Source organism: Chiloscyllium plagiosum, unplaced genomic scaffold, assembly GCF_037043375.1.
Source record: "Chiloscyllium plagiosum isolate Xiang-an unplaced genomic scaffold, Cpla_swu_hap1 HiC_scaffold_2, whole genome shotgun sequence".
NCBI classification, from domain to species: domain Eukaryota; kingdom Metazoa; phylum Chordata; class Chondrichthyes; order Orectolobiformes; family Hemiscylliidae; genus Chiloscyllium; species Chiloscyllium plagiosum.
Genome location: NW_028270140.1, coordinates 103,462,810 through 103,484,323, shown reverse-complemented (window position 1 = coordinate 103,484,323; position 21,514 = coordinate 103,462,810). Strand labels below are relative to the sequence as shown.

Here is a 21,514-nt window from a genome sequence, read left to right as displayed (position 1 = left end):
TTACTAATTAAAACACCATAAGGTACAAACAATTATTTTAATTAGCTTGTATCCATTAACGCCAAGTAGAAATCCTTGCAGATAATTGAAAACTGTGTCATCTTTCAGTAAGTCACCAATAGTACAGTCCCACTTATGGAGAAAAGTGTTTAATTTGTTTGTTAGGCTTCATCTTTGAAAGCACTCCATTGCACAAATAGAGGAAAGATTATGACACTACAGTTGAGAAATAAACAATTTGCAAATTTTGTTTGGTATCCAATTGACGAACGAACTTTATGTGCAAGATGATCACGCACTCACCCAGGACCTATTGCAACTTTTCATAATGTTGCAAGATGTCTTTCAGAATCCTGTTATACTTGCCCCTCCTACCACAGCAGAGTGAAAAGACTAAGTCGCAGTCTACTGCACAGTCTGAAATGGCAGCTTTCAGTCCACTGCTCTTTGTATAAGAAATCGGTCAGAAAGGTCATGACAGGCCATGAAGAAAATTATCTTAATACAAAGTGTTCTGCCATGGGTAAGTGCTCTTTTGTCAGTGTTTCTCACATCCACCCTCCCCGTGAGTAAATCTGAGTAGTTTTAATGTAATGTTTTGGAATGTAGCCAGCACATTCTAACATCCTTAACACAGGAAACATACATGGATAATTTAAGAGTGGATCTAATTCTCAATACATATAATAAACTACATACAAATGGCAATTAAACTCAGTTACAAGTTAACTCGCAACATTACATAAGCCTAATGTTTAACATTTAAGAATCTGTCATAAACATGAATTGGATGCTTAATGTTTCAGCCCATTCATAACTGTTAAACAATTTCATCATTCTATGTCTCATTAGGACAGTGGCGTTTGAACAAAACCAACTTTTTCCTGGAAAGGATTTCCTTCCTAAGAATTTGATCGTATTGAGTCATTTCAAATTAGTGTTTCAGAGTCACAATTCCCCAGGGCAGACAGTATCACAAACTAATACCTAAATGGCCTGCATGGGTTTCTTTAATTTCTTCTCTAAAGGACCTTCACAGATATTGGCTCATGGTATTTTCTGCCCCAGGGAGTTGTTGCAACTCATGTAACACTACAATGAAATGTAATTATGCAGGGAAATATTTAAACTTGAGTACAGGTACCTAAAGGGTTTAAACACAGAAAATGACATGACAAAATGATGTGGAAGTGAAAAATATTCCACGAGAAAAAGCTTATCAACACCTGATCACAATTAATACTGCACAAGTGGTGATTACCACCCTTCTTAAAATCCTAGCCATCTAACTGGTGATTTTGATTTTACTTGAACAATTCATAAAACCTGCAAAAAATTTCTAACAAATTGATATATGCACATGAATTAATGTGTGGTAGGTTGAGATTTGATACCTCTCATAGTGAGATCCAAGACTTAGCAAAGCTATCGATATATATATATATATATATATAATACTGCAGATGCTGGAAATAGAAACAAGAAAATGCTGGAGGAACTCAGCAGTTCTAGCAGCATTTCTGGAGAGAAAAATAGAGCAAACATTTTAAGTTCGAAACGAAAGGGGGCTGCAAATGAAAGTTTATTAATTTCACAAATGGGGAGAAAGAGCGATTGGAATAAATGTTGAGGGTGCCCTGAGGAAAAGGCAAAGTCTGTGAAGAGGGTGGTAAAGAAGATATAGAAATGTAAAATAGGTGTGAATATGAGGTATGAAGTGGAGGAAATAGATTAGCTTCACTGACAGCAAAGCCAACAAGAAACGAAGAACCCAGAGGAAAAAACCAGTGAAAGAAATACTTGGAAATGAACATATTATAGTACTGTTCTGAGGTCTGCTAAACAAGTCAGACTACTTTGAAACAATGAAAGCAGAAAGCAGCACTGATGATGCCATCAATGTGCTAGAGAAAGAGTTGTGTGAAGGGGCACCCATGTAGGACTGAGAAAAGGGATGTTCCATTTACCTCTGAAATATAGAATCATAACTGGGACTCACACAGGTACATAGAGAAAATGATATGAGCTAAAGGAGAAGTTTTTAAAGACAGAACATGTTAAGCCAGATGCAGTAGGTTGATGATAGATGTGGACTGCTAATGACTCCTTTCAAGGAAGAAGCAGAGAAGTCAGACAATCCTGAAGGAGGATGGATGTGTGGAGGGATTGCAAAGCCATGGTAAAGTGGAGGCAGCAGGGGCTAGAAACTAGAAATTGTGGACCTGACATAAAGCATCACATAAATCACAAATGTAAGTGGGAAAAGACAGAGTAAGAGAAGAAATAAGTTCAGTGGGGCAAGAACAGGCTGAAATGATAGGTCTGCCATGCAATCCCATTTGTGCATTTTGGGACAAAGATATAAGAGGATTTTAGGTGGGAAGCTATGGAATGGAGATGGGTTAATGTCAGCCCCAGAAACATCAGCTTTATGTTCATTGATGGAGTCACAATCCAGGGGATGTTCGGAAGAAGCATCCACAACTTGATGCTGAGCTCCTGTAAGAGAATACAAGTACCACTCTTAACAGCAGACTTGATAGTAAAATCAGGGTTAGACATGAAATATCACAGTGCAGCCAGTTCAGAGGAGGACATATTAGAGTGGGTGAGAGGCATTGAGAAATCAAATGGTTGATAGCGTCTCAACAGTTCTAGATGACGATATCAAGTTCAGGCAAGACAACAGATGGAAGGATCCAGGTGGATGGCAAGACAGACAAAAAAGTCAAAATCAACGAGGCAAAAGTGAGGACTGCAGATGCTGGAAATCAGAGTTTAGATTAGAGTGCTGCTGGAAAAGCACAGCAGGTCAGGCAGCATCCGAGCAGAAGGAAAATCGACGTTTCGGGCAGAAGCCCTTCATCGGGTCAGTTTATCATAAGAAGGATTGTTCGATTCCAGTCTGAAAAAGTGGGCAGTAAAAAGAAGGCTGAAGAAGAGTCTGATATCATGTTGTGCCCACTGTTGAATGATATTCTTTTTTCATATTAAGAGAGAGAGAAAGAGACAGGAAGACTCTCATCTGTTATTAGACAGATATTGAGTGCTAATGGCAGATACTTGAAATATAATACTTTTTCTTTAGATTGCAGGGCAATTCATAAAGTAGCATTTTTGAGGGTATGCAGATTTCCTCAAGTTAGTGCCTGAGGAGCAAATATCTTCAACTGCTTCATCAATCCTTCCATCATAAGGGTCGACTGGGAATATTTGCTGATGATTGTACAATATTCAAAAGAAAGAAGAAATAGAACTGAAGAAACAGAAGTTACAAAACTTAGAAGATGCCTGTAATGATATAATGATACTTGTTGAAGATAGTGTCGGTGCTTTACCATAGAGTCATAGAGATGTACAGCATGGAAACAGACCCTTTGTCCATGCCGACCAGATATCTTAACCTAATCTAGTTCCATTTGTCAGCACTTGGCCCATATCCCTCTAAACCCTTCCTATTCATACAGCCATCCACAGAGGCCTTTTAAATGCTGTGACTGTACCAGCATCCACCATTTCCTTGGCCACTTAAAGGATGCGATACCAGAAACTGCAAAGCAAGGTGAAATCCAGGCTTTGCAGACATGTATGTGAGTCCATTCAACATGTTATTTGATTTTAAAGTATGGCATCATGAAAATTTCAGAAAAGTTAACCTTAAAGCTGATGACAACTGAGTGAGAGCAGCTAGAAGAAAAGATACCTATTTCACACAAAGCAAGTCTCCTCCAATCCATGAACTATGTAGGATGCTACCCAGACAAGATGTGAATGTCATAGAGTCAGAATGATAAAGCACCATCCTATTGGTTAAGCTCAGAAAAATAAACTCAGGTGGAAACAGTGATTTAATGCATGCTAGAAAGCCACTTGATTGAATCCAGCCAAAGGAGTCAGAGTTCACCACTGGTGTTAATTTCTAAATAACATGGATCAACTAGATTCTGCTTAGATTACAGAAAAGTAAAAGCAGAAATGAAAACAGATTCATACTCAATTTCTTGGTTAGAAGATTAAATTGCTAGAAAGGAATGATGCACTGCCAATCCTAAGACTGATTGACTGAAGAGGTACTAGCAAATAATATTAATACCAAATGTTAGTGATATCAATTATTATTTCATCAAGTGGGTTATATCAATGTCAAGTCACACAATTCCATTTAAAAACATCCCAGTTACCTCTCAAAGACTTATGCTTCAAGTCTTAGCTAAAGTGCCTAACTGTGCATTTTTATTTATACAGCAACATAATATACTGAAACAGCTGAGAACATATAAAGTTCTTGTGTAAAAAAATAAATTAGCGAGCTTAGTAATGAATCTTGGCAAAAGTGAATTTGCAAACGCGATAGGACAAATGCTCATGTTGCCAAAAACAACAAAAATGAAGGCCACTTCTCAAACTAAATAGGAAATTACAAGAGTGCTGGGAATGTGTGGGTTTTTCAAAACTCTGTGCCTACCTTTAGCTCAATAGTTATATCTCTCACAGATGTAGGCCAGCAGAATGCCAAGCAATTTTTAAGGCAATCAGAATAATCAATTGGTATTGGATCCCATGACTTAACAAAGCTTTTAAAAATGGCGACTGATGTCAGTGATTTAAGGATAGGTATAGTCTTATGGCAAATGATAAATCGAGGAATGAGTAAGGTCTTTTTCCAAGTCATTATACCAATACCACAGGAAGTACTCTACAGCAGAAAAGAAGGCTTTTGGTTTATTATTGGCTCTCTCAACATTTTGAAGACCCATATGTCAGATACAGTTGCGAAAACAAAAACATAAGTATATAATACCTGTAAACCATTAGCAGTTGTAGAGAAATTTAAGACATTAAAGTGAGATTGTTTCCCTGAAGCTTATTAATTCAACCATTCAACATTAAAATAATTCACATGCTAAAAAGATAATGTAATATCTTATGAATCATCAGGAATATGATTGTGGTGGAATAGTTGAAAAATTTGAGAGGGAAAATAACAAGGGTTTGTTTACATTCTGTATAAGGAATAAATGAGGGTGAATGAATGTCATTTTCTTGTCTTTTTTGTGTCTGTATTATGTTTATGTGGCAATGAAACACATTTAAAAATGGTGCCTCACTTCTTTAAAGGTAAACACATATAAGGGACAACATATATTTCCTTTGTGGACTATAAACTGCAATGTAAGTCAAGCACTGCTATACAGCTAAAATATTAGAGAGTTTTGCAACTTAAAAAAACCAAATGGGATTGTGTAGTGTAATTTTTTAGTTGTACAATACAATGTTGCTTTTACAGCAGTGCGACACAATAGCACCAGGAATCCGAGTTAGGGAAAAGCTGCCTGATGATAACTCTCAGATTGGCCCAGCTGTAGTTTGCTACAAATCTGTGATGACAGTGTAGGCAGAAACATGCAGAGCCAACAAATAGAAAACAGCTATGCTTCTCCTTTTTCTCTGAGAGTGAAAAGACAAAAAAAGCAAAAGACTCACAATAAATAAATTTAATACAAAAAAATTTGGATCCATCCAATCAACAACTGAATCAAAGAATGATGATCGCTCTGCAGTATTTTGTCATTATTGCTAAAATCAAAGGGAGATGGACTTTGAACCTATAAAACTTATTTTATCTATCCATATTTTTCTATCTAACAATCTGTCTTTTGCTTCACTTATTGTGAATGCATGGATATATGATTGGAATTTTAAAGAGGTATAGTTTAAAAATGAAGTTGTACAACAGTAAATTTCCTTTTTTTTCTCTACCAATTGATATTGAATAGGGTTGCTTACAATAAACAGAGTTGTTTTCCTGTGTTTGCTGAGGGCTAGTGTGAATTGCTTTTATCCGAAAAAGCAGTCAGTCAAACAAACTGATGATCTTAATGGTTTCACTGGGTATTTCTGACAGCTTGTGAAATAGTTGGCTCGACTGTTGGCATATTCTTCCCAAGTAAGTTGCAGCAAACAATTAAAATTGGCAAGGCACTAAATACTGATTAGAGGTATGCAGCTAATTTGGACAGTCAAGGGGTTGGAAGACAATATAGAAATAAGGAAAGAGGATGCAATGTAGGTATGAGAATTCTAAAACTCAATGTGCTTGATCAACTGTCAATGCACGCAGAGAGATAATGAGGGCTCTCTGTGAGTTACGAAGTACCGGTTTTTCAGCCAATTCAACTCATTCCACATATTATAAAGAAACAGTTGGAGGCACTGGATACTGCAAAGACTATGGGCCCTGACATCAGTATTCAAGAAAATAGTGCTCCAGAACTTGCTGCTCCCCTAACCAAGCTCTGCTGGTAAAGGTATAACACTGGCATCTACAAAACAATTTGGAATATTGGCCAGTATGTCCTGTACACAAAAAGCAGGATGAATCCAACCCAGCCAATTATCACACTATCAGTGTACTCTCGATCAGTAAAATGATGGAAGTTGTCATCAACAGTGTTATCAAGCAGCACTTGCTCAGCAATAACCTGCTCAGGGATGCTCAGTTTGGATTCCTCCAGGACCACCTCTTGACAGCGTTGGTTCAAACATGGACAGAAATGCTGAATTCCAGAGGTGAGGTAATATGACAACCCTTGACATTAAGACTTTTGACCAAGTATGGCATTAATGGATTCTAGCAAACTGGAATCAATGGGTCTCAGGAGGTAAACTCTACTATGGTTGGAGGCATACTTGGCACATAGGAAGATGGTTGTGGCTATATATAGTAATTTTGTGCCATACAAATGACCACCTCCAATAAGAGATAATCCAACAACCGCACCTTGACATTCAATGGTGTCACCATCACTGAATAACTTCCATATCAATATCCCCGGTGGCGGGGGGAGGGGAACCATTGACCAGAAACTCAACCAGATTTGCCACAATAACTCAATGGCTACAATAGAAGGTAGAAGACTAGGAATACTTCAGCAACTAGCTCACCTTCTGACTCCCCAAAGCCTGTCCATCATCCAAAAGACACGTCACGTATTTGATGGCAAACTCCCTACTTGTCAGAAATGTGATACTAAGTTTACAAACAGACTGGGTTATGTTCAAATTGTTGCCATGGAGAGGAATGGCATCAGTAGTTGGTAAACAGAGTTAAAACAGAGGTCTGGAAACAATGGCTTCAATTTACCCAACATTTAGCTGCAGGAATTTTCTGCTTATTCAGTACTGGATGTCAAATAATCAGCCTGATAACTTAGCAACAGTACAGGAGTTGATAGTGGTGGAGTTGAGTGTTATCACCATACATGTGAAAACTAGTGTTGTGCCTTTGGGTGATGAGACCAAGAAGCAGCATGTAGGATCTGCCAGGGATAAATTCAGAAGTAATGGTAAAAGAGTAAGAGAAAAAAAATTACAGTAAGTGATTATCAACCTGTAATTAGACAGGGAAGATTGGAACCAAGTGGGAGCAGTCCACACAACTGACAAAGCAGAGAGGCGCTGGCATAGGATGCTGTGGTAGGTCGTGACAAAGCTGCAGTCAGGTCAAGAAAGTAAAGGCAGAAAGATTTATCCTCTGTCATATTCACCGTGGATTAATTGTAAGAAAATGACAATTGTGTGTCACGTGGGAATAGGAACTGGGAGCAGATGTGAGAGTAAATTTGAGTCTGTCAACATGTGCCCACTTCTGGAATATCTGCATGAAGGCTACTCTGCGGATGACCAATTAAATTATTGAATTTCCCCACTTAGGCTAAAACCCATGGAATGGAGCAATGCCTTATTTAATTTCCTCCTCATCTCTGACCCTGCGGCCATGATTGCAGCAGACTATTCTGTTCAGCACTTACCCCTCCCACAAAGATCAAGTCACCAAAATCTAGAGTACCCTAGTTGTGACTCTTAGTTATGCAATTGAGCCACTATTTTCTAACTGAATTGGGTATCAGAGGTGGCCTTTTAATTGACAACATCCAAAAATATTCTCCCCCAGTGCTTCACCACTGGCTTTCAGTTTCCTGACCGCATTTCATTCCAAGGGCTGGAGTTGGATCCAGAAATCCAAGCCAGCCTATATTGTACACGATACACTTACAATTTATTTCTTTTTCAAAAGAAATGGCAAGATTGAAATTTTAACATTTAAGCCTTTTGACTTTTGATAAGAGGAGCAGAGCAAATGTCATCATGCTACCATTTCACAAGGTGGAATGGTATATCATAAAATATTTATAGTCCCTTACTGTTGAGATGGATTCTGTAAATCAATAGCACCACCTTAAAGACAAATGATATGCAATTGAATGGTCAAATATATTTCTTAGAAATGAAAATACAGCTACAATAGGTAATAATCTGAAATATCGATATTCTTGATCATTGTTAAACACTATTCAACAGACTTCCTTCATGAATACCCAGTTGACGAAAGAAGCAGTACAGCCATTCTCCAGAATGGATTACTACAGAGCAAAAACAGGATTGACATAAAGACAAAGTATACCAAGTATTAATTAAATGAAATTAAGCTTGAATTTTTAGAGTTTGTGAGTATTGTGTAAGCAGGCATGGAGTTCACAACTCTAAGACTGTGAGAAGGATAAGCTAGAATGGACTCTACTGAATTCAAAAAATCATCGTGGATAGGGAAGAGTACACAGGACAGCATTAGGTATCTTCCTTAAGATTATACTCTAGATCATCCAGTGAAATGATGCCAGCTTTCAAAGTATCTTCTATCATGAAACAGAGTGTACAAACACCTGGCATTCCATTGCTTGGCTACGTTTGTAAAACACATACACTAACGCACTCTCTAAAATAAACACTTCCATTTACTTTGCAAATAGCTTCCAAGCCTCTAGCCACATTGAACAGCGGCTGGTAAAACCATATCTGTTGAAACTGGTCCCCCCGACTATTAGACAGAGATAAATGCTACAACTAAAAATGCCTCAATTAAAACGTATCAAGTCAGAAACTTGATGGCGGCACAGTGGTTAGCACTGCTGCCTCACAGCGCCGGAGACCTGGGTTCAATTCCCGCCTCAGGCGACTGACTGTGTGGAGTTTGCACATTCTCCCCGTGTCTGCATGGGTTTCCTCCGGGTGCTCCGGTTTCCTCCCACAATCCAAAGATGTGCAGGTCAGGTGAATTGGCCATGCTAAATTGCCCCTAGTGTTAGGTAAGGGGTAAATGTAGGGGTATGGGTGGGTTGTGCTTTGGCGGGCCGGTGTGGACTTGTTGGGCCGAAGGGCCTGTTTCCACACTGTAATCTAATCTAATCTAAACTCCTGGTACATGTACCTTGACCAGCCAAATCTTTGAGCACCTACACAACTTTTAGAACAGATAAATCAACTCACCATGAGAAAATAAAACAAATATATCCTGCTGCTCTGGTCCTGCCAGATTTCTTTTTACCACTTTTCCTTCTTATAGAGTCATAGAGATATACAGCATGGAAACAGACTCTTCAGTTCAAATCATGTGCCAATCAGACATCCCAAAATTAATCCAGGCCCATTTGCCAGCATTTGGCCCATATACCACTAAACCGTTCCTATTCACATTCAGATGCCTTTTAAATGGTGTAATGGTACCAGCCTCCTCCACTTACTCTGGCAGTTCTTTTCATATGTGCACCACTCTCTGCGTAAAAATGTTGCCTCTTAAGTCCCTTTCAAATCTTTCCCCTCTCACCTTAAACCTATGCCCTCTAGTTTTGGACTCCCCTACCCTGGAGAAAAGACCTTGACCATTCATTCTATCCATTCTTCTCTAATACACTTTATTTGAAAGCAGCATGTTCAATAAAAAAAATTATGTCAACTATTAATCCTTCAGGAAGCTTTTGTTTTTAAATTGCAAATTTTGGAAATCAGAACCTAGCCCTTGAGAAGAGAGGAATCATGTACCAAAACTAAGCATATGCATATATTAGTACAAAGGACTTTCATCAAGAGAGTGAATCAAAATTGTGCAACTCCCATGAATCCAATACCTAATATTATAAAAGGGGCAGATCATGATCTGGAATAACTACGACAATGCAAACTCCTTGAGGTTCTGATGCTGATTTTGAACTCTCCAACAAGATTTATTTACCTGCAATCCTAGTCAGAAATGAGAAAAAAACATAAGTTAAAAAAATTGCATTGCCAATCAACACCAACTGTGATTTAGTACACTGATGTTACCAACATGAAAATGCATTTATCCAATCTTTGCTGATATCAATAGAGATTTACTCTGGCTTCCTGGACTCAACAAGAATATATTTTGCATAGCACTTTGGCACAAAAAAAATACTAAAACATCCCAAGGTGCTTCACTGAAAGGCATCCAAGCCCTAACATTAGGTCATGTCCAGCACGAGGGTTATTTTGAGGTCAAGAAACTGAAAACCTTTCCCTCAGGCCCTGCTAATTTTAATGGCAGGACCTGATTTACACTTTTTGTCTCAGTTCCCAAACTGGGGTGAAATCTAGTTGCGGACTAGAGCCGGAATCAACAAGCGTGTACATTTCGCCGATAACAAGTAGCTGATTGGTTTCAGGAATGGTGACCAGTTTTGATCTTCTGCCAGCCAAGAAAATGTGACTGGCTCCCAGGTAACTGTGGGTATGCATGTTTAGGTCAAAAGCCATCAGGTGTCCGGAAAGGAAAGAGCTGTCCTCTCTGAAAAAGAAGCATCTCAAATCTGAAGGAAGCCAATTTATTCTTCCTAATCAATTGATATCAGTTGTAGATCTTAACCATACGTTAGATACTTTCAAAATGTAAAACAGTAGCTCTGCACATTCTGCAAGCAACTGAAAGTACCTGGCAAAGGAAGGTCAAGAAGGAGCAAGTTTTGACAAACAAAAAGGATCAACACAATGAAGCCTGCAGGCAAAGACCACTGAACTGCCTTTCCTGACCTCCACCTCAACCACTCAGTTTATTTGTGTGTGTGTGTGTGTGGAGATGGCCTATGGAGGTTATAAGAGAGTTACAGTTTAAACTGGTAGAGTTCTACATCCATGGTTCATAATGGTTTATCTGTAGCTTGATCTATTTATTTGCAATGAATAGTATTTCTTGTAAAGTACAGAAAAATGGCTTGTGCTTTAAACCAATCCAGTCTAAAACAAAGGTAAAGTGGGGAATGTTGTGTAATGTGGTAGAATCTTAATTTTTTGTGATAACTCTTGGATTAGCATGACTGATTTCCAGTGTGCTACCTCAGTGAAGTTTATCATGGAATTTAAGAATATATGCAATTTGAGAACTATATCATTGAAGCCTTCTGCAATATTTAACATCATCATTGGCTGATCTCTGACTTCAATTCTGTCTTCCCACATCATGTCCATTTCCCTTAATACCCTTAGCATCCAAAAATCTATCAATCTCTATGTTCATCTATTCCATAAATAAGTATACAAATAAGTATCCTTCTGGAGTACAGTAGTCCAAAGATCTGCAACACTTTGAGTCAAAATAATTCCTCCTTACTTCATTGATAAGTGCGGTTCTTAGTTAAAGACTCCTCAGACAGATGAAACATCATTCTACAATCTACCTGATTAAGTGCTTTAATAATTTATATGTTTCAATGTAATCTCTCATTTTTATCAATTCCAGAGAATATAATCCCAGTTTGTTCAATCTCTTTGTATTACAAATCGCCTCAACCTAGGAGTCAGTCTTGTGAAGCTAATTATAGCCTTCCCTAGGTGAGAAGTATGAAACTAAAAAGGGGTGAACTTTACCAAAAAATAGCTAGTGTCAATTTTTGGAAGTTCCATGGGGGGTGTCTCTCCATGAGCTCTAGCAAATTATCTCATGCAATTCTCTGCTGCTCACCTTATTATGCATACAATAAGCATCTACGGCATTGCTCTTATGATATCTTGCATTCAGGATCTTCCAGCGTTCATGCTACCTGCCCCCCCGCCCCACCCCAAATTTAAAGACCAGCAGTGCACTAGACCTGTCAGAAGTAGCCCTACATAATAAACAGAGAGGGAAATTAAAATAAAATCTTCTGAGGGGACACAGCAGCCATGGGCAACACTTCGTGGAAGACACTTTATCACAGAATTGCGGAAATGTTATGGTCCATTTAGCCCATCGTGTCTGCACTGGATCTTCAAATCAGCATCTATACCTAATGCCAATCTCCTGCTTACTCCCCATACCCTTGCACACTATCTCTACTCAAATAATCATTCAATACCCTCCTGAATGCCTTAATTGAACTTGTCTCCACCACACTTCCAAGCAATGCTTTACATACCCTACCTACTCACATTAAGATTTTTCTTACATTACCCTTGCTTCATTGCTATTGCACATCAATTTAAACCTATGCCCTCATGTCCTTGTTCATTTTACAAGTGGGAACAACTTCTCACTATCTACTCCATCCAGCCTGCTCATTATTTTGAAAATCTCTATCAAATCTCCTCTCATCGTTCTTCTCTCCAAGAACAATCCCAACTACTTCAATATATCATTCATTGCAAGCAGAACATTATATGTATAAATCCATTGCTACTTTACATAATCACCTGATGATTGACCATAAATGTACCTGCAGCTACAAGAACAAAGTTACACCATCTACCCATCCTTAAAGCCATACCATGTTAGAAACCTGTAATGTTTTTCTTTCCCTAATGTCTATTATAGCATAACATTTTGTCATTGTTCAATGTGGGAGCATCACATATTGAAAAATATTCAAACGGTTGAAAATGTTAACTTTTGTTCAACAACAGGAAAACAAATAAAAATAACTGTATTTGCTTCTGATAATAACCTGCAGCTGTTTGTCTTTCAAACAGCAACAAATTTACAGACAATGAGTGAACACTTTACCTAACTCACACCTGTTAGAAGGAAGTATCAATAAAGTTTTATCTGACTTGTTACACTTGACACTGCAGTGCTCTATCATACAGAAGGTGATATTTCTCCCCAATGTTCTCATCTTCCTCCTTGGAAGACTGCTTACTGTCTCCCAGTTTGTCAGCATTTATTGCATCCCCACTTTGCCTGCTCCAGTTGTGGACAGAACTCTACTTCAAGATCTTCTCGAGGCTGATCCAAATACTGGAACATCATCTTCAGAAGACTATTCCATGATGGACTGGCAGATGAATCTGCGATATACTATAAAAGTGCTCGTCTCCAATCAAGGGGTTGCATATTGGACCTATCAGCTATCAATGCAGAGGATAGTCTCCCACTAGCCATCCTTGTAAGACATGTGGCCCTGAAAAGAAGCAGGACATGAACATTCTCAAGCATATAGACATCATGGCAGCTTCCAGGGTACCTGGCAGGAACCTCAGTCAACATTACCACCACACACTAACAATGGTTCAGTGCAGTGGGAATAGTGGAATTAGTAAGGAGAACCATGCATTAGCTCTACATGGACCTTTCATATAATGGATCATATTCTGATATATGGAGCACAAATCATGTGGCCTACATACTATATGAGCTTCCTTATAAGTAGAGTGTGGATTATCGAAACGTTGACCACCACACGTCCCACTCTCCCACATCACCCAAGAAAGGCATCAGTGCACATAACAGCATGTTGGCAAATACAGTTCAAAGTGAGAGGAAATCAGCTCTGGGCCACATGCAACATTTTATGATTGTACATATCTTAAACCAGTAAATGGAAGAGCCTAATTAATGTAACGACCTTTTGAAAAAGCCTCACATCGCTCACAAGTCAAGCTGCATTCTCAGATAGAAAAGAAAACACTTACTGTGTCCAATGTGGATGTAGCAGCAGCCAGTTTTCAATTATATTGCACATTTGTGATTTGGAGAGAATGGAAGGCAACGCAGGTCGCACTTCACAGAGTGAATTACAGGCTCGATTTGTCAATCACGGTGACCCCACAAATGTTCCTTCTACCTTTCTCTTCACCTCATTAGAACTCTCTTCTTCTTTACTTCTTTGCCTCCCAACATTACCTCCTGAGTCCTGGACCTACAGCTTATACGGTCATGGAGTCATAAAGCACAGAAACATACCCTTCAGTCCAAACCATCCGCACCGACCAGACATCCCAATCTGGCCTAGTCCCATTTTCAAACATTTGGCCCACAACCCTTTAAAGCCTTCTTAATCATATACCCATTCAAATGTCTTTTAAATGTTGTAATTGTACTCACCACTACCACCTCCTCTGGCAGCTCGTTCCATACATGCACCACTCGCTCTTTGAAAAAGTTACCCCTCAGATTTTTTAAAAAATCTTTTCCCTCTCACCACAGATTGATGCCCTCTAGTTTTGCACTCCCCCATCCTAAGAAAAAGATCTTGGCTATTCACCCTACCCATGCCCTTGTTGATTTATAAACCTCTATAAGGTCATCCCTCAGCTTCCGACAAGGAAAAAAGCCAGGGGAAAAAAGCTCAGCCTATTCAGCCTCTCCCTGTAGCTCAAACCCTCCAGACGTGGCAACGTCCTTGTCGACCTTTTCTGCACCCTCTCAAGTTTAACAACCTGTTAGTGACCAGTATTTTACGCAGCATTCCAAATGTGATCTCACCAATATCCTGTACAACTGCAACATGGCATCCCAACTCCTATACTCAATGCACTGACCAATGAAGGCAAGTATGCCAAGTGCCATCTTCACTATCCTGCCTATCTGTAACTCAAATTTCATGGATCTATGCAGCTATATTCCTATGTCTCTTGGTTTGGCAACACTCCAAAGGGCCCTACCATTAACTGTATAAGTCCTGCCTTGGTTTGCCTTATATAAATGCAACACCTCACATTTATATAAATTAAACTCCATCGCCACTCTTCAGCCCATTGGCTGATCTGATCAAGGTCCCATTGTTTTTTGACATAATCTTCTTCACTGAGCACTACACCACAAACTTACTAACTATACCTCCTATATTCACATCCAAATCTATTAAATGAATTATGAAAAGCAGTGGACCCAGCATTGATCACTGCAGCACAGTCTGAAAAAGAACCCACCCACCAGCACCGCCTTATATTTCCTATTTTCAAGCCAATTTTGTACACAATTGGCTCGGTCCCTCAGGATCCCATGTGATCTAATGTTACAAAGTCTACTATGCAGAACCCTGTCGAACACTTTAGTGAAGTCCATACAGGCAACACCCACCGTTCTGCCTTCATCAATCTTCTTTGTGACTTCTTTAAAAAACTCAGTCGAGTTAGTGAGACATGATATCCCATACAAATAGCCAAACCAACTATTCCTAATTAGTCCTTGCCTTTCCAAATACATGTAACTCCTGTGCCTCAGAACCCCCTCCAACACCTTACCCACCACTGATGTAAAACTCACCAGTATACAGTTCCCTGGCTTTTCCTTACAGCCTTTCTTAAATAATGGCAGCACATTAGCCAACTTCCAGTCTTCTGGTACCTCACCTGCGGCTAATGATGATATAAAGCTCTCAGGTAGGGGTCCTGTAATCTCTTCCCTAACTTTCTCCAACGTTCTGGGGAGGATCTGATCAGGTCCTGGGGATTTATCTATCTTCATTTGTTTAAAAACGCCAGCACCTCCTCTTTTGTAATGTGCACTTTTTTCAAGACAATTCTTAGTCATGCCAACTATCACAACGCACAGTTTCCCCATTAAAGCCGGGGTGGTGGTCACTATTGACGATTCCCCTTCCCCACAGTAATCCATGCCCTCCAATGCACTATTATATCTCATACATTGAATTGCCCTATTCCTTCACAATTAATTGTCCCATTTGCATTGCAGCATGCTGTCTCCAATTCCCACGATTTGGAGATGCCGGTGTTGGACTGGGGTGTACAAAGTTAAAAATCATACGACACCAGGTTATAGTCCAACAGGTTTAATTGGAAGCACATGAGTTTTCGAAGCGCCGCTCCTTCAACCACCTGATGAAGGAGCAGTGCTCCAAAAGCTAGTGATTTTTAACTCCAATTCCCACAACTGACTACCCTAATTTTCCATCACAACAGTGACCCCTGACCATGCCTACACCCTTTTCCAGCTTGGAATTACAGAAATGACTGGTGACTGACCAGACCCCTGACTGATCTCTGTGCAGTCTCCCAAATGACATTCTGCAACTCCCCAGATTAGGTTGCATTGAACCTGCGGAACTGACCATGGACCACTCTTCAGACTGCAATGAGACGAAACTTCTGACTCTGACTACCATTTCTAAGTACCTGGACTGAAATCAAACACTGTCCTTGACTAACTGTTGAGAGACCCCTTACTGACGACAGACTCCACTGATTTGATTAAGAACTTAGACTTTGAAACTTGTCCATTTGTTTGAAGGACATTTGAATCATAGAATCCTCAGAATGCAGAAAGAGGCCATTTGGCCCACTTGAGTCTGCACTACCCTCCGAAGAGCATCTCACCCAGTCCCAGCCCTCTACCCAATCCGTGTAACCATTTGCCATCCAAATCCTTCAACACTACAATTTAACATGGCCAATCCATCTAACCTGGAGAAAGTGAGGACTGCAGATGCTGGAGATCAGAGCTGAAAAATGTGTTGCTGGAAAAGCGCAGCAGGCCAGGCAGCATCCAAGGAGCAGGAGAATCGACGTTTCGGGCATAAGCCCTTCTTCAATCCATCTAACCTGCACATTTTTGGACTGTGGGAGGCAACCAGAGCACCCATTATTATGCATTAATTAGTGGGGTGGAAACCCACACATACATGGAGAGAACTCCACACAGAAAGTAACCCAAGTTTGGAATCGAACCTGGGTTCTTGCACTGTGAGGCGTCAGTGCTAGCCATGCTGCCTCATAAGCTGCTAGCTGCAATCACAAGGTGTCTTACAGCAACATGCCCACCCCCTTGCCTTATCACCGCAGGCAAACATGAGAAGCTGTCCAGCTTTGTATCTGTGATAAAAGGCAAGGTAAGACAGAAGCACTGTGAAGCTGCAAGCTGTAAGTGAGGCAACAATGTGCAAAATAACAAGGCAAAAATATTTTGAACACCCAAGTAGGACATGAAGTGACTGAGCTCTAAGAGAACAACATTCCTGACATGCACTCTGCTCCAATGCATGATAGGCTTCAGTCCCTTTTCACAAAGTGGGCAATCCCATCCAAGGAAATAATGTGTATAAAATAATAGTGCATTAATTAGTGGGGAGGAATTTAGTACTGAGTTACTAATATTGTTAACAAAATTTTTTAATGTTATAGTCTCACAAACAAACTTTACTTTCTGAAGGTCACCTCACTTAGAAGCAGCTTTCTCTGAATCAGAAGATTCTGAGTCCAAATTCCACTATTGAGTTTGGGCACTAAAATTAAGGCTGTCACTCCAGTCGTGTATCAATGGAACACTGAACTACTCTAAGTACTGTCTCTCAGATAAGATGTTAAGCTGAGGCCCCTCTACTTATTTAGATGTGTACAAAAGATCTCATGGCACCATTTCAAAGAAGAATAGCGAATTTCTACCAGGTCTCCAGAGAACATTTACCTCTCACTCTACAATGCATAAATAGATTATCATGCTATTATTGCTATCACGTTGCTAATTGTGAGATATGCTGTATGTAAATTTTGGCAGGATGTTCGAGATTACAACAGTAATTACACTTCAAAAGTACTTCAGTTGGCTGTAAAGTGTTTTGAGTCTTCTGGTGATCATGAAAAGTGCTCAACTAGTACGTCTTTCATTTTACCTTTAAAACTCTGGATATTGTGGTGAGTTACAGATTAGGTATATGTTGTTTAAGATAATGGTTCTAAAAGGGGTAATGTTGGAGACTGCATTAAGGTGCAACCAATCTGATGGTGTACTAATGGAAAGCAAGAATACCTTAGGAACTTGTAAGGTGAAAACCTATATCTCCAGGTCTCGGAATCTGTTAGTAACAATGTCATAATGTAACTTGTAGTTAATTACTATCATGTCTTAATTGATACGCAGTTTATTGGAAGAGCTTTTCCTCATCCAGACTCACTAATGGCTTTCCGCTACCATTGTAGACCAAGTAGGCCCTTAGAAACAGTGAAAAAGGGAGACGATGGGAGCAAACTATCGTAACTAGAAGCTGGTAGAGTTTGGCATTGCAGCACATACAGAAGTCTAAATCCCTGGGAGTCCATCCCTGACAGAATGGAATCCATTTATTTTCTTAAGTTAAAATCACCAGGGACAGCAACTTAAAACCCTTTGGAAATCACCCAAATCTAGGAATCCATGGGTGAAAAGAGGAAGATCTGACCCCCAAGGTTCTTTGTGCAGTTTAGAATACCAAATCATACTGTTCAGCATACTACTTACTTGTGCACTTGAGATTTTATTTCAGCAACCAATTATTATCACAGATATTATTGCCACGGGGTGGCATAGTGATTCAGTGATTAGCACTGCTGCCTCACAGCACTGGGGTCCCAGGTTTTATCTGGGGCGGCACGGTGGCTCAGTGGTTAGCATTGCAGCCTCACAGCACCAGGGACCCGGGTTCAATTCCCGCCTCCGGCCACTGTCTGTGTGGAGTTTGCATATTCTCCCCGTGTCTGCGTTGGTTTCCTCCAGGTGATTCGGTTTCCTCCCACAGTCCAAAGATATGCAGGTTAGGTGAATTGGCCATGCTAAATTGCCCGTAGTGTTAGGTGGATTAGTCAGGGGAATGGGTCTGGGTGGGTTACTCTTCAGAGGGTCGGTGTGGAGTTGTTGGGCCAAAGGACCTGTTTCCACACTGTAGGAAATCTAATCTACTCATTCATTAGTTAGTACAAGTCAGATATAATTAAACTAAATGTTGTACTCTGTAACAGGTTCCAACATTCAAAGTTTTTATAAATATCTTTTTATATGATTAAGGAAACACTTAAAATAGGAATGCACATTTGCTTCATCGCCTCACAATAAAAATAGCATTACAGTACAGGCAGAATATTGAAATTGGCCTCCAATATAACTCAGTTTTTACAGACTTCCATTTCCAAGAAGAGTCATAATATATGTGGAAATTAAATGCTTATTGACAGAAAAGGTCTTATTTATCAAATATGAAAGTAAATAAATCTAAATTTAAATCTCACGATCAATTATATATTTTGGTAGTGTAAATTAGAATCAAGATCAATGTAGAAAAGGAGCTTACCTGATATGTAGAGCAATATCCCATTCAAAACAAGTTCAACAGATACATCTTGTATTCCTGTGCATCATTTACCATCTACAAAGATGCACTACAACAACTTATCAAAGCTCCTTAGACAGCATCTTCCAAATGCGTGAATTCCCTCACCTAGATGGACAAGGGCAGCAGATGCACGGAATACTCCTACCCTCAAATTACCGTCAAACACCATCATGACCTGGCACCATATTGTCATTCTCTCTCAATCAGAGGTAAAATAATAGAACTCTCTCCCTGACAGCAATGTGGATGTAGCTACATCACATGGACTACAGAAATTCAAGCAGGCAGCTTATCATTACCTTCTCAAGAGCAATGAAAGATGAACATTTCCTTCAGGAATTCACAATCCTGGCTTAAACTTTTATACAGAACTTGAAAGCCAAGGTCAACACAGCATAGATTTTCCAACTTTGAAAAACTAAAAGTTTTGTGAATTTGCAGAACTTGCAGAACATAGAAAGCACCACAAATTGAATACACAGATGCCTGGAAAGAGGTAGTATGTTCAGTGCAGCACCATAAAAATGTTTCACTTTACACCCTATTTCGAATGATGACAATTTGGGTTATGCTGGCAAATAAAAAAATGAAAATTACTGAAAGTAATTCCAATAAATGTCTGTTTGTTTCAGTACTTTCAGTAGTTTTCACCAAAACTTGAATTAGCTTGTCTCAAATTCTTGTCTCCACTATTCTATTAGAATCATTGATCTACTTATTTAATTTATTGGTTGAAATAACAAATAGAAATTTATTGGAAACATGTTAAATATTCAGGTAGTACCAAACATTAAAACTGCAGTTCTTTACTGATGAGTTGGCAAACTAAATTTTATTGTGGAATGTGAGACCTCAATGTATCTTTATGAAAGTCTACATATGGCTATCTTCAATGAAAGAGTGGTCAGCTTAAAAGACAAGCTTAATACAACAAAATCCATATTCCACGATAGCACAATTCTATGGAAACACAACTTATTACTGACCAAATTGGCTTAATATTTTGAATATCTCCAACCTTCTTTAAAATTACTTGATACCAATCAATATATTACCATAGTAAATGTAAAATATCTGATCTGAATACTACTAAAGAAAAATTCAACACATCAATAATACAGATTGAGAAGAAATCCAACTCAACAGTATTGTACCACAAGCAGGATAAATTGACAGGGAGTGGAACTTCTGTATACTCTGGAGCAGTCAATTTGATTTGACACCAGCTCCAGCAGTCCTAGCTACAACTAGAGCTTGGTAGTGGATGCTGTCAGAACTTCACGCAGTCCAATGAAGAAAACATAATAGATCCTGCAAAAGGATATGCTTGAAGATTTGGCAGGGAAGGTGTGGCCACCTCTGGTCTGCAGGTGATGTTAGTTTTGGAGATCAGGTGAGTTGGAAGAAAGGGTAGATACTATCTTTGAGAGGGGCAATCCAATGCATAAAGGGCATATTCTGCCCTTTTAAATTATGTTTTTTAATAAAAGTTTTTAAAGGAAGGGAAAGGGGACGGTTCTATCTTCACGGGGGCTGTACTATCTTCAGAGCAGTGGTGCCACCAATGTCTTCCTGTCATTTTAAAAACTTTCATAAAAACCAGGCATTCCATTCCTGCTGCTTATGTCAACCATACTGTGGTTTGGGCAGCATATTAGTCAGAGTGTGGTGCTGGAAAAGCACAGCAAGTCAGGCAGCATCCGAGGAGCAGGAAAATCGACATTTTGTGCAAAAGCCCCTCATCAGGAATAAGGCCGGGAGTCTCGGGTTGGAGGGATAAATGAAAGGGGGGTGGACATGGAGGGAAGGTAGCTGAGAGTGCAGTAGGTGGATGGAGGTGACAGTAAAGGTGATAGGTTGGAGGGGAGGTGCAGCGGATAGGTGGGAAGGAAGATGGACAGATGGGACAGGTCATGAGGGCAGTGCTGACCTGGAAGGTTGGAACTGAGATAAGGTAAGGGAGGGGAAATGAGGAAACCGGTGAAATCACATTGATGTCATGGGGTTGGAGGGGTGTGAGGCGGGAAATGAGACTTTCTTCCTCCAGGCGTCGGGTGGTAAAGGAGTGGCAATGGAGGAGGTCCAGGACCTGCATATCCTCAGCAGAGTGGGAGGGGGAGTTGAAGTTTTCGGCCATGGGGCGGTGCGGGTGACCCGGAGATGTTCTCTGAAGCGCTCTGCGAGTACTCATCCTGTCACCCCAATGTAGAGGAGACGGCATCGGGAGCAATGGATATAGTACATGACATTTATGGAAGTGGAGGTGAAACTTTGATGGATGTGGAAGGTTCCAGTTGGGCCTTGGACGGAGGTGAGAAGGGAGATGTGGGCGCAGGTTTTGCAATTCCTGCAATGTCAGGAAAAAG

General features: G+C 39.8%; 1 protein-coding gene across 5 annotated transcripts in view; it reads right to left on the bottom strand.

The window, feature by feature from the left end:
* Positions 1–21,514, bottom strand: part of arb2a (ARB2 cotranscriptional regulator A) — a 570,831-nt gene that overhangs the window by 331,942 nt on the left and 217,375 nt on the right. The gene's annotated exons all lie outside the window — the stretch shown is intronic.